Genomic DNA, 10,000 nt, shown 5'->3' with positions numbered 1-10,000 from the left:
GGCCCGTTCTCCCAGCTGGAGGAATGTGTGAGGTCACCTGAGTCGTTTCAGATGCTTCATCCATGGCCCAACCCCAACACCCACACTTCCACCCTTGTGCCCTTCAATTGCACGTTCTAGTCCAGGGGCGTGAGCGCGTAGGGAAATTGTAGATCATAGATCCTCAAGTACGGAAGTTGACCACGCCCCTTTTGCACCCTTGATCTGCACCTTGATCCGCACTTCACCCAAGGCCATATCAATGCACAACAATCCATTGCTGCATGGGAATTTTGAGAAGAAGGCAGAACAATCACTCAAGTGCCTTTTGTGAAAAGATGTATTTTGGACCGAAAATTTTTCATTTTAAGATGATTAATTATAGTTATTCATGCCCTGAATGTTGCTAATATTTACAAGCAAGAACACTATTCCTCTGGGCTCCCATAGCAGCTCTTCTCTTCTTTTGTAGCAGGTGTCTCTCTCCGTGATTTCCTAACAGATGCTAATGCTAACAGCCAGCAGTTAAAATAAACATGGTGTTGAGTTTTCCTTTGATAAAAGAAGTCAAGCAGTCAGCATACAAACCATGTTCTCAGTCTTTATGTCAGACTGTGATGATCCTACGGTCCATCTCCTCTGGCAGATTGTCAAGTTTAATCATTCAGAAAAAAAATATTGTTGTAAAGCCCTGTTCCATTAGAGAACTGTAGAATCTCCCTCACCTCCTTCTGGGTGTTCTCCAGAACTTATGAACTAAAAGAACAGCCCCACACTAGAGTGGATGGATGCTGGAGGCCTAAAGGAAGCTCTGATACACAGAACTAAAGAGAACCGATGATGGAGCCTTGCGGAACACCCACATGAACCTCAATAATGATTCTATTTGTGAATCATGTTTTGATTAACGGATGCTTGTCTAAACAAACTCTTAATGGTCATTTAACTTTTATTTACAGTGAACATTTTTAAAGGATTTATTACATGAGATAAATTCAATTGTTTTAACTATTTAGCTTAGTATTTATTAGGTTTAGACAAGTTTACCATTGCAAAACACCCCCTCCATTTTTATTAGATTATAATGAAAGTTTTAGATTATTCAGGCCAGTTCTTCTGTTTTCATGGCTCCAGATGTCTACAGCAACAGAGCTCCAGCAGATAATCAATTACTAGTCTGGTGGTTTTTACATCATCCCACCAACACTCTAACATGAGCTTGCTATCAGGTTTTGGTGGAAAATTACTCTAGGAAGTTATTTTTAGAATGTATTTGATTCCTGGATTTGACCACTAGACCTGCAAGCTGGTGTCTCCTGACCCCCAGTAGGGTTCTGACCTTAGGAACCATATCTTCGTTCTACCAGTACCCCCAGTAGGGTTCTGACCTTAGGAACCATATCTTCGTTCTACCAGTACCCCCAGTAGGGTTCTGACCTTAGGAACCTTCTCTTCATTCTACCAGCACCCCCTTGACCCCCACTAGGGTTCTGACCTTAGGAACCTTCTCTTCATTCTACCAGCACCCCCTTGACCCCCACTAGGGTTCTGACCTTAGGAACCTTCTCTTCATTCTACCAGCACCCCCTTGACCCCCAATAGGGTTCTGACCTTAGGAACCATATCTTTATTCTACCAGCACCCCCTTGACTCCCCCTAGGGATCTGACCTTAGGAACCATATCTTTATTCTACCAGCACCCCCTTGACCCCCCCTAGGGATCTGACCTTAGGAACCATATCTTTATTCTACCAGCACCCCCTCGACCCCCAGTAGGATTCTGACCTTAGAGACCATATCTTCGTTCTACCAGCACCCCCCTGACCCCCACTAGGGTTCTGACCTTAGGAACCTTCTCTTTGTTCTACTAGCACCCCTCTGACCCCCACTAGGGTTCTGACCTTAGGAACCATATCTTTATTCTACCAGCACCCCCTTAACCCCCACTAGGAATCTGACCTTAGGAACCATATCTTTATTCTACCAGCACCCTCTTGACCCCCAGTAGGGTTCTGACCTTAGGAAACCTCCCATGGACCTTCACACTCTGTCTGACTGGAGTCTTTAAGTCTTTCCTGATCCAGACGGGTTTTGATGAGTAAACGCGGCGGGGTTCCTCTCTAATCTCTACAGCTCTGGATTAGATGTAACTAAGGCCGGGACTTTAACGCGTTAATTATGATTAATTAATTAGAAAAAATAGTGCGTTAAAAAAAATGAACGCATTTAATCGCAGCTTGCATTTCAAGCACGGCGGAACCTTTGTCATTGCACGATTTCCTCGTAGACTGAATATCACTGACGCACACACCAATGCACAGTGCTACTGGCTACTAAAACGGAATAAAAACAGAAAGAAGTTGCCTTGCTTGGACTGATACAGGATTTAGGAAACACGTCTGCCTCTTTTCTTAACTTGTAAAAAAAAATTCCAGACAACAACGGAGTCCATGTCGCGGACATTTTTCAGAGATCGTCTCTGCTGCGGCTGCCCGGTGGCACCGGAAACTTTACAAAAGTTGCGGTAAGCTATATTTTTACCATTTACGTAACATCTGTGCAGCGCTGAAAGAGAGGCACCTGGTTGCCGCTGGGAGAACGCTCCGTGTTCTCACTACTCTGTAAACAATCACAAACAACGTGTCTTAAAGTTGAAAACAGAAGTTTAAGTTAAAACAGAAACACTCTGAAACTTTTCTGATGATTTTCTAAACAATTCTGTCGGGGAATTATATGTTTCTGAGATGAGTCTCTGTCTAAACATCAGGCTGGAGATCACACCAGATTCTCTGCTGCAGGTGTGAATCTGCGGGTCTGCAGCATCCCCTTCTTAACGTGACATCAGGACTTCCCATGTAAGGAAGGTCCGCTCACCTATTCGTCAGATCATTATTTCCTCGCTATGACCTTTTATCTTCCCATCATCCTCCAGTCATCCAACTGGAACCAGTTAGTGTTCCTGATCATTCTCAGAATATGCCACGCCTGCTCTGGTGTTAAAAGTTAGTACATTTAAGTCCTAGATCATATCTGTGCCTGTTCTACTGGCATTTGGAAGGATTATTATTTATGTGTTTTTACTACATTATGAGTAGAAATGCTAATAAAACTCTCAATTATACAAACTGGAAAAATTTGAATCTGGTGCAAAGTCAAATTTATTTCAGCCATTCAACTAGACAGAGAGACTATTTAAAGGCTCAGGAACCCTTTGCACGTGTTTTCTATTTGTAATTATAAATTTTAGTTGATTTGGGTTTGTTTCATATCACACAGTGACATTTGAATAATTAAAATGCATTTTTTATTAAAAGCTTTAGTTTACAGTAATAACCATGTCTAATGTTTAATTCTCTGACTCATAGTTTTAATTAAAAGTTTTACTTTGAGAGCACATTTTCCAGAACGATTAAAATGTGATTAATTTAGATTAATTAATTACAAAGCCTGTAATTAATTAGATTAAAATTTTTAATAAAGTCCCAGCCCTAGATGCAACCCTATCCAGTTCCTTGCTGCTCGCTGATCTGTAAACGTTTCATTGACATTGATCCATGGAGTCTGTTCTCTCCGCCTCAGCAGAGCCTAAAGCCGTTCTGCTGGGTGGTATTGACATTTACATGGTGAAGGCTGACTCACTCTCCTCCCCAATTAATTTCACTTCAGTCCGTCTGAGCTTTGAGTCCTCCCAGCAGACCGTGGGCCAGGTGGCCTCCAGGTGATACAGATCTGATGATGAAGGTTTAATCTCATCAGCTGCTTTAGTCTCAGGAGGATTTTGCCTCTTTTCTTTTTCTTCCACCAATAAAACTTGGAACATCCGTGGCTCACCTCTGGAAATGCCACCTGGTCACCTCTGACCTGCTGGCTTTCCCCCAGCATCTCACCGGGGACGGTTTCTGAAGGAGTCATCTGAAGGCCTGCAGCTCCAGGGTCTGGGATTAAACATGGATGAGAAGATGGCAGGACCAGCCTCCGTCTGAAAACACACCTTCTATTTAGTTTCTGTTCATAAACGAGTCACAAGTGTGAGACTTGGTCAGACTTCTGGTTAAATCCTCAAATGTGACAGTTCAGGCACAGTCCTCTGGGCTGTGCCACCGACCCTCAGAGCTACAATAATCCCAGCGGATTTCAGATTAGGACCAGAGAATCAGTCTGACATAAACCCATGAATGAGAGGCTGCTCATGGCTTCCTGCTTCATGTCTGTTTTATATCATTATAATTTTATTCTAGAAGTTCAAACGGGATCCAAACCCTCCGTTTCCATGCTGAAGTAATCTGGTGCTGTTTAACTATTCCAGCCTGCTTCATTCCCAGGGAATCACATCCCAGCTGATGGTGCTAGTGTCACAGCGAGTCAGGTCCTGGTGAATTATCTGCTGGTGTAGATAAATCCCGCTCCCGTCTATTGGACCTCCTCAGGACGGTTCAGATTAAAGCTGAGCTCTGAGGACCATGTTTGTTGGATAGGAGATGGTTCTTCAGGTTTCTGACTCCTACTTCTGGATCAAACTACATCAAAAACATGAAATCTGTGCTTTAAACACCCAACTCTGCTGTGAGCTGAAATGTTCCTGCTCCCTCTGAGGGTTTTAGTGCTGAACTCTTTGTTTGTCTCCGTCTGTCTCCTCCTAACATCTCCACCTTCTGATTTATTCATCAATCCGGTTTCTCTCTGCTGGAACCATCAGCTCCTCTATTTCTGTCCCAAGCAGCAGCAGCTCCAGCTTCTCCTCCTCAGACGGGAGGTGATGAATCATCTCACTAAGGCAGGAGACTCAAAAGGTTCTGTAATCCTGAGAGATCACACATGTGGAGATGAAACATCACAGATGTGACAGTCCTGGTGTTCAGACTCACGGCCGCAGCTACAAACCTACTGATTTCACACACCAACATTGCGGTCAGACTGGAAGTCTTCAGAGTAAACAAACATGGCGGAGGAGGAGCATGCTCCTGTCACCTCTCTTTCTGATTGGCTACTTGTCACATTCAACGAGCAGCGAGATCGTTTGACCTCCATATCAGGCCAAAACGATCCAACGTATTTCCAGTCAGATCTAAGAGCTCTTAACACACCACACACAGCAGGAATTTCTGATGAGACCATCTTAAGAGCAGTTTTGGTGAGGCTCACATGTTTCAGATTGTTTTTAACAACTAAAAAATGGGATTAATTTAGATTACTAATTAAGTACCAGAACTTTTGTCTGATTATGAGATAAAAACAGAGGAACTCTGACCTTTGGAGAACATTTAGATATTTTAAATGATTCAGAAAAACAAATGTAAAATGTATTTGTTAGCAGAGTTAAATATTTCGCCTGCGGCGCGCAGCAGCAACCTTCTGAGTGGTGTAGAGTATCAACAGTTACATCTTACGTAGGAAACCATCGAAGGTGAGATTCCATCGAAAATATGGAATCAATTTGACGTATCTTTGAATACTACCTTTAATCAGAAGATCAGAACTTTTTATTGCAGGGATTAGGCAATACCTAATCCCTGCAATAACCCAGAGTCAAAAGAGAGATAAAGACCAAGTTTAAAAGTTTAAGAAGATTTATTTGTAAACAATTTAAAACAAGGCTAACTAACTCTAAACACTGTGTGATGGATGGATCTAGGTTGTGAATGAGGCACGATGGATGGTGTGATGTGGAATGTTGTTATCAGAACTCTCGTTTCCGGAGAAGCCTTCATTCTGTGTGGGAGCGAATGTTTTGCTCTAAACTAGTCGGAGTTTCAAAAAGCACATTCAGACGCTATCTTGCCGAGCAACATACCCTTGCGGAGACCTCCTTGTGGATCCAGAATGCCAGGTTCTCGAACCCTCTTTGGTACCAAAGCCGATGAAACAGCGTACAGTACGACAGACTAGTCTTGGAATGCCTCCAGGTAAGCGGCAGGTGGTTGACAGCGTCGGCGGGACCCTGAAGGGTCAGTGAGTTCATATTTTACTCTGAAGGAGTGTTGCGTCAGGTGGAGCTTGCAACAGGTTTGTTTTCCAGCTTGTCGTTAGGTTCTTTGTGGTTAAAAAGTTACGAGCGGCCGGCTCACAACTCCAGAACGTTTGAACTGAGTTAAGGGTGACGTGGGAGTTAGTTTTATAATTCAGATGTTTTGATTTATGGTCGAATCAGAGTTGGACACAAATATAAACACCTCACAGACCACGCCACGCATCAGAAAGGAAAGCTCTGATTGGAGAGACAAAGGAATGTGTCATGTGATCTTAACATTACGTGTGATCAGTCTAGTGTGTAGTTTAAAAGTTATATTACTTATTAAAGTACTATCATAGGATTATAATATCAAGTAATTGATATTCTCATTTCACAGATTGATTTAACATGATCTTTACATGATTATTTGGACTAACACAGGTATTTGATCATTATTTAACAGAGAGAGTGTTTTTGGTCTTCTTTCTTCTCTTGAGCTGTGTGTGTGTGTGGGGGGGGGGGGGGGGGGAGGAGGCAAATAGCTAGTTGAAACAGTTTTGATGCAGAGGCTTCAAAGGCCTTGAGCATATCTGAAGGAGATTAGTTCTTCCTGAGAAAGGAAAACAGTTCCTTCATGATGCTACAGTGGTAATGAGACCAAAACACAGAAGAAACTCACAGAAGCGTCTGCAGCAATGTTCTTTCTTTGGGTTTCGTTGTTGGTGACGCTCTCGCCCCCTAGTGTGTGTGTGTGTGTGTGTGGGGGGGGGGGGGGGGGGGGTGTTAATGAATGAGATTGCACTTAGGCTTTGGGAAGTTTGTTCTGACTGGAGCATGAAAAGAATCTAACACACAAACATACACACAAACACACACAAACACACGCACACACACTCACACTCACACACGCACATACTCAAACACACACACGCACGCACACACACACGCATCCATGCACACACACAAAAATACGTGCACACACACTCACACGCACATGTGCACACGCAGGCACACACTCACTCGCACATGTGCACACGCAGGCACACACTCACACGCACATGCGTTCACACACACATGCATACAGACACACATGCATGCGTGCACTCACACACACACAAACACACGTGCACACACTCACATGCACAAAAGCACACGCACATGCGTGCGCACAAACACACACACACACAAACACGCACACGTGCACACTCACACATGCATGCATGCGCACACACTCACACATGCATGCGTGCGCACACACTCACACATGCATGCATGCGCACACACACACTCAAACACACACATGTGCACACACTCACACACACAAACACGCACACGTGCACACTTACACGAGCGTGCGCACACACACACTCAAACCCACACACGCGCATGCATGCACACACACAAAAATACGTGCACACACTTTCACGCACATGTGCACACGCACTCACACACATGCACACAAACACACATACATACAAACACACACACACGTGCACACACTCACACACACACTCGCATGCGCATGCACACACATGCATGCGTGCACACAAACACACGTGCACACACTCACACACACAAACGCACATGCGCACACACTCACACATACACACACACACACACACACACACACACAAACGCACATGCGCACACACGCACACACTCACACTCAGAGGGGTTATTTATAACTGATCATTTGCTCCTCTCTGACGTTTTCATAAACCTTCTGACACGTTCCTCTTCTCTTGGTGATAAAATTCTTCAGACTCGTGATTTTTTCATGACTTGTGAATAATTTGTGGAGCAGCAGATGAGAGTAGGATTGTTCTGAAGATAGTGGATGAATAAATCAGCTGTTAGCTGGAGCCAGATGTTCTGGAAAGCCCAACAGAACCTGACTGTGTTCTGGTGTGTGTCAGAGATGGGCCCAGTCCTGGAGCTGAAGCAGGTCTCTGGTGCTTTTGGACCTCCTTCTGGAACTGGACTGGATCACCTCAGGTGTGATGAGGATGTCACCTGTAGGTTCACCTGAGACCCTCCTCCTGATGGACACCTCCAGGTTCTGCAGAACTTCCTCCTGGTGCTGGCAGAGACGACGCAGACGGAAAAGTTCTGTTACGTTGCTTCAGACAGCAGCTTGTGGGTCCATCTGGAGGAGCTGGTTTGGGCTCATGAAAATGTTCACATCTACATTAAGAGCCTGCTTGAAAGATCAGAGTCCACCCGTCCAGTAGAAATTAAACTGAGACACACCCAACCAGTCTGGGCCCCGGGGCCGATCGCTGTCACACGTCTGCTCCAGGAGGATAAAGCAGCTTCCTTCCTGCTCCTGCTACCAGAACCACAGATTCACCAGCTGGTGTGAAAATGCCACTGATGACGACGTCACCTGCAGCTGTTTGCTGACATTCCTTCAAATCTGTCTGAAGCAGAGGCAGAGGTGAATGTTAGCATCTGCTAGCATGGCGCTGTCAGACACACACAACTTTTAACATCTTTGAAAGACCTCCAGGGCCACATCCTCAGCTCAGATTAAATAACTCGTGTGACACCATAAACCAGATTGTTTCGCCTCACATGAATTTTGATAAGTTCCAGTCTGGCTTTCGTAAGAAGCGTTCAACAGAAACAGCTTTGCTTAACGTTTCCAGTGACATCATGATGGCTGCAGACAACGGGGAGTTCACCGTGTTAGTATCGTTAGATCTTTCTGCAGCTTTTGACACTGTTGATCACAACACCTTAATTAACAGACTTGGTGACTCGGCGGGGATCTCTGGAACTGTTCTAGACTGGTTTAGATCGTACCCTTCTAACAGACGTTACAGTGTCTGTGTAAACCAAATCATGTCAGATTCTACCCATCTGTTCTGTGGGGTACCCCAAGGCTCTGTTTTGGGTCCACTGTTGTTTCTGTTGTACCTACACCCTCTTGGACAGATACTTGATTCTTTTCATAATGTCTCCTATCACCTATATGCAGATGACATTCAGCTGTACTGTGCCTTTAAGGATTCTGACATGGTTTGGGGAATGCGTTTAACCATGGACGTATTTTTTTTGGGGGGGGGGACAGGAGGGACATGTCCCCCCCCACTTTTTCCAAAGTCAAGTTTTGACCCCTGCACGTTTTACCATCCCAAAATAATATTACGCTATATTAAATTGACACTGGTTGAGCTCTAGGACCAAGCAGAACACAACCGTTTGTGTTGAAGCCTGTTTCCCATCAGAACATACCGTAAAGATACCCAGAAGAGCACACATCACTCCTATTCTAATGTCTCTGCACTGGTTGCCCGTTAACTTTAGAGTTCATTTTAGAATCCTGATTATAACTTTCAACGCTCTACATGGTCAAGCTCCTCCCCATATTACTGACCTGTTAAAGCCTTAGGGCTGATTCATGCTTCTCCGTCTGCATCAGTGCGGAGACACGCAACGCCATTATCCGTCCTTGCGTAGGGTCCCGCCAGGCACACAAGTACGTACGAAGTCGAGCCCACTTTTTTAAACATCCATCGAACGAGACGGAGAACGCAAGCTTGTGATTGGTCAGGGCACCGCTGTCGTCTACACCGCTGCCATTGCGCCCTCAAAAATATAAAGAGAGCCGAGAATAACTAGCGGCAGACACAGAGACGCTTGAAGAATACCTCGCGAAAAAACTCTGAAACATGAACGTTTAGTTCCCCCGTGACTGGAGGAGTGAAAAGATACGCAGCAAGTGTTTTATTTGTGGATTTCTGTGATTTTGTATCCTCGTTTAGCTCCCTCAAGCTAGTCTACGATGATGTTCATCCTGGTTTTAGCTCTTTGCGTTGCCTCCAAAGACATTACTCTCTTACTTTGCTTCCAGGCTCCGCCGTGATGCTAACAGATCAGCTAACTTATTTTTGTTTTTTGTGCTTTTCATTGACAGTCGGAAAACTGAAAATGCTAACGGCTAGCATGACAACTAACAGCCATGACGCAGGCAAAGCGTGCCCCCTATGGGACACATACCAGCTCCACAAAACTGCTAAGTGCAGCATCTGGCCAGTAGAGGGCTGCAGATTTGTGTCGAATATGAAA

The 10,000-nt window shown here is 44.6% G+C and overlaps 1 protein-coding gene and 1 long non-coding RNA gene across 4 annotated transcripts in view; one reads left to right on the top strand and one right to left on the bottom strand.

Moving 5' to 3' along the window:
• Nucleotides 1–10,000, top strand: part of npy2rl (neuropeptide Y receptor Y2, like) — a 33,505-nt gene that overhangs the window by 11,918 nt on the left and 11,587 nt on the right. The window lies entirely within an intron of this gene.
• LOC129161835 (uncharacterized) overlaps nucleotides 5,529–10,000 on the bottom strand; it is an 11,698-nt gene continuing 7,226 nt past the window's right edge. Inside the window, exon 2 of the long non-coding RNA XR_011519186.1 lies at nucleotides 5,529–8,349. This is a non-coding gene — a long non-coding RNA (uncharacterized lncRNA). The remainder of the gene's footprint in view (nucleotides 8,350–10,000) is intronic.

The sequence above is a fragment of the Nothobranchius furzeri genome, chromosome 2 (genome assembly GCF_043380555.1).
Source record: "Nothobranchius furzeri strain GRZ-AD chromosome 2, NfurGRZ-RIMD1, whole genome shotgun sequence".
Taxonomy (NCBI): Eukaryota; Metazoa; Chordata; class Actinopteri; order Cyprinodontiformes; family Nothobranchiidae; genus Nothobranchius; species Nothobranchius furzeri.
Note: the sequence above shows the minus strand (reverse complement) of the source record. Positions and strands in the feature narration are given on the sequence as shown.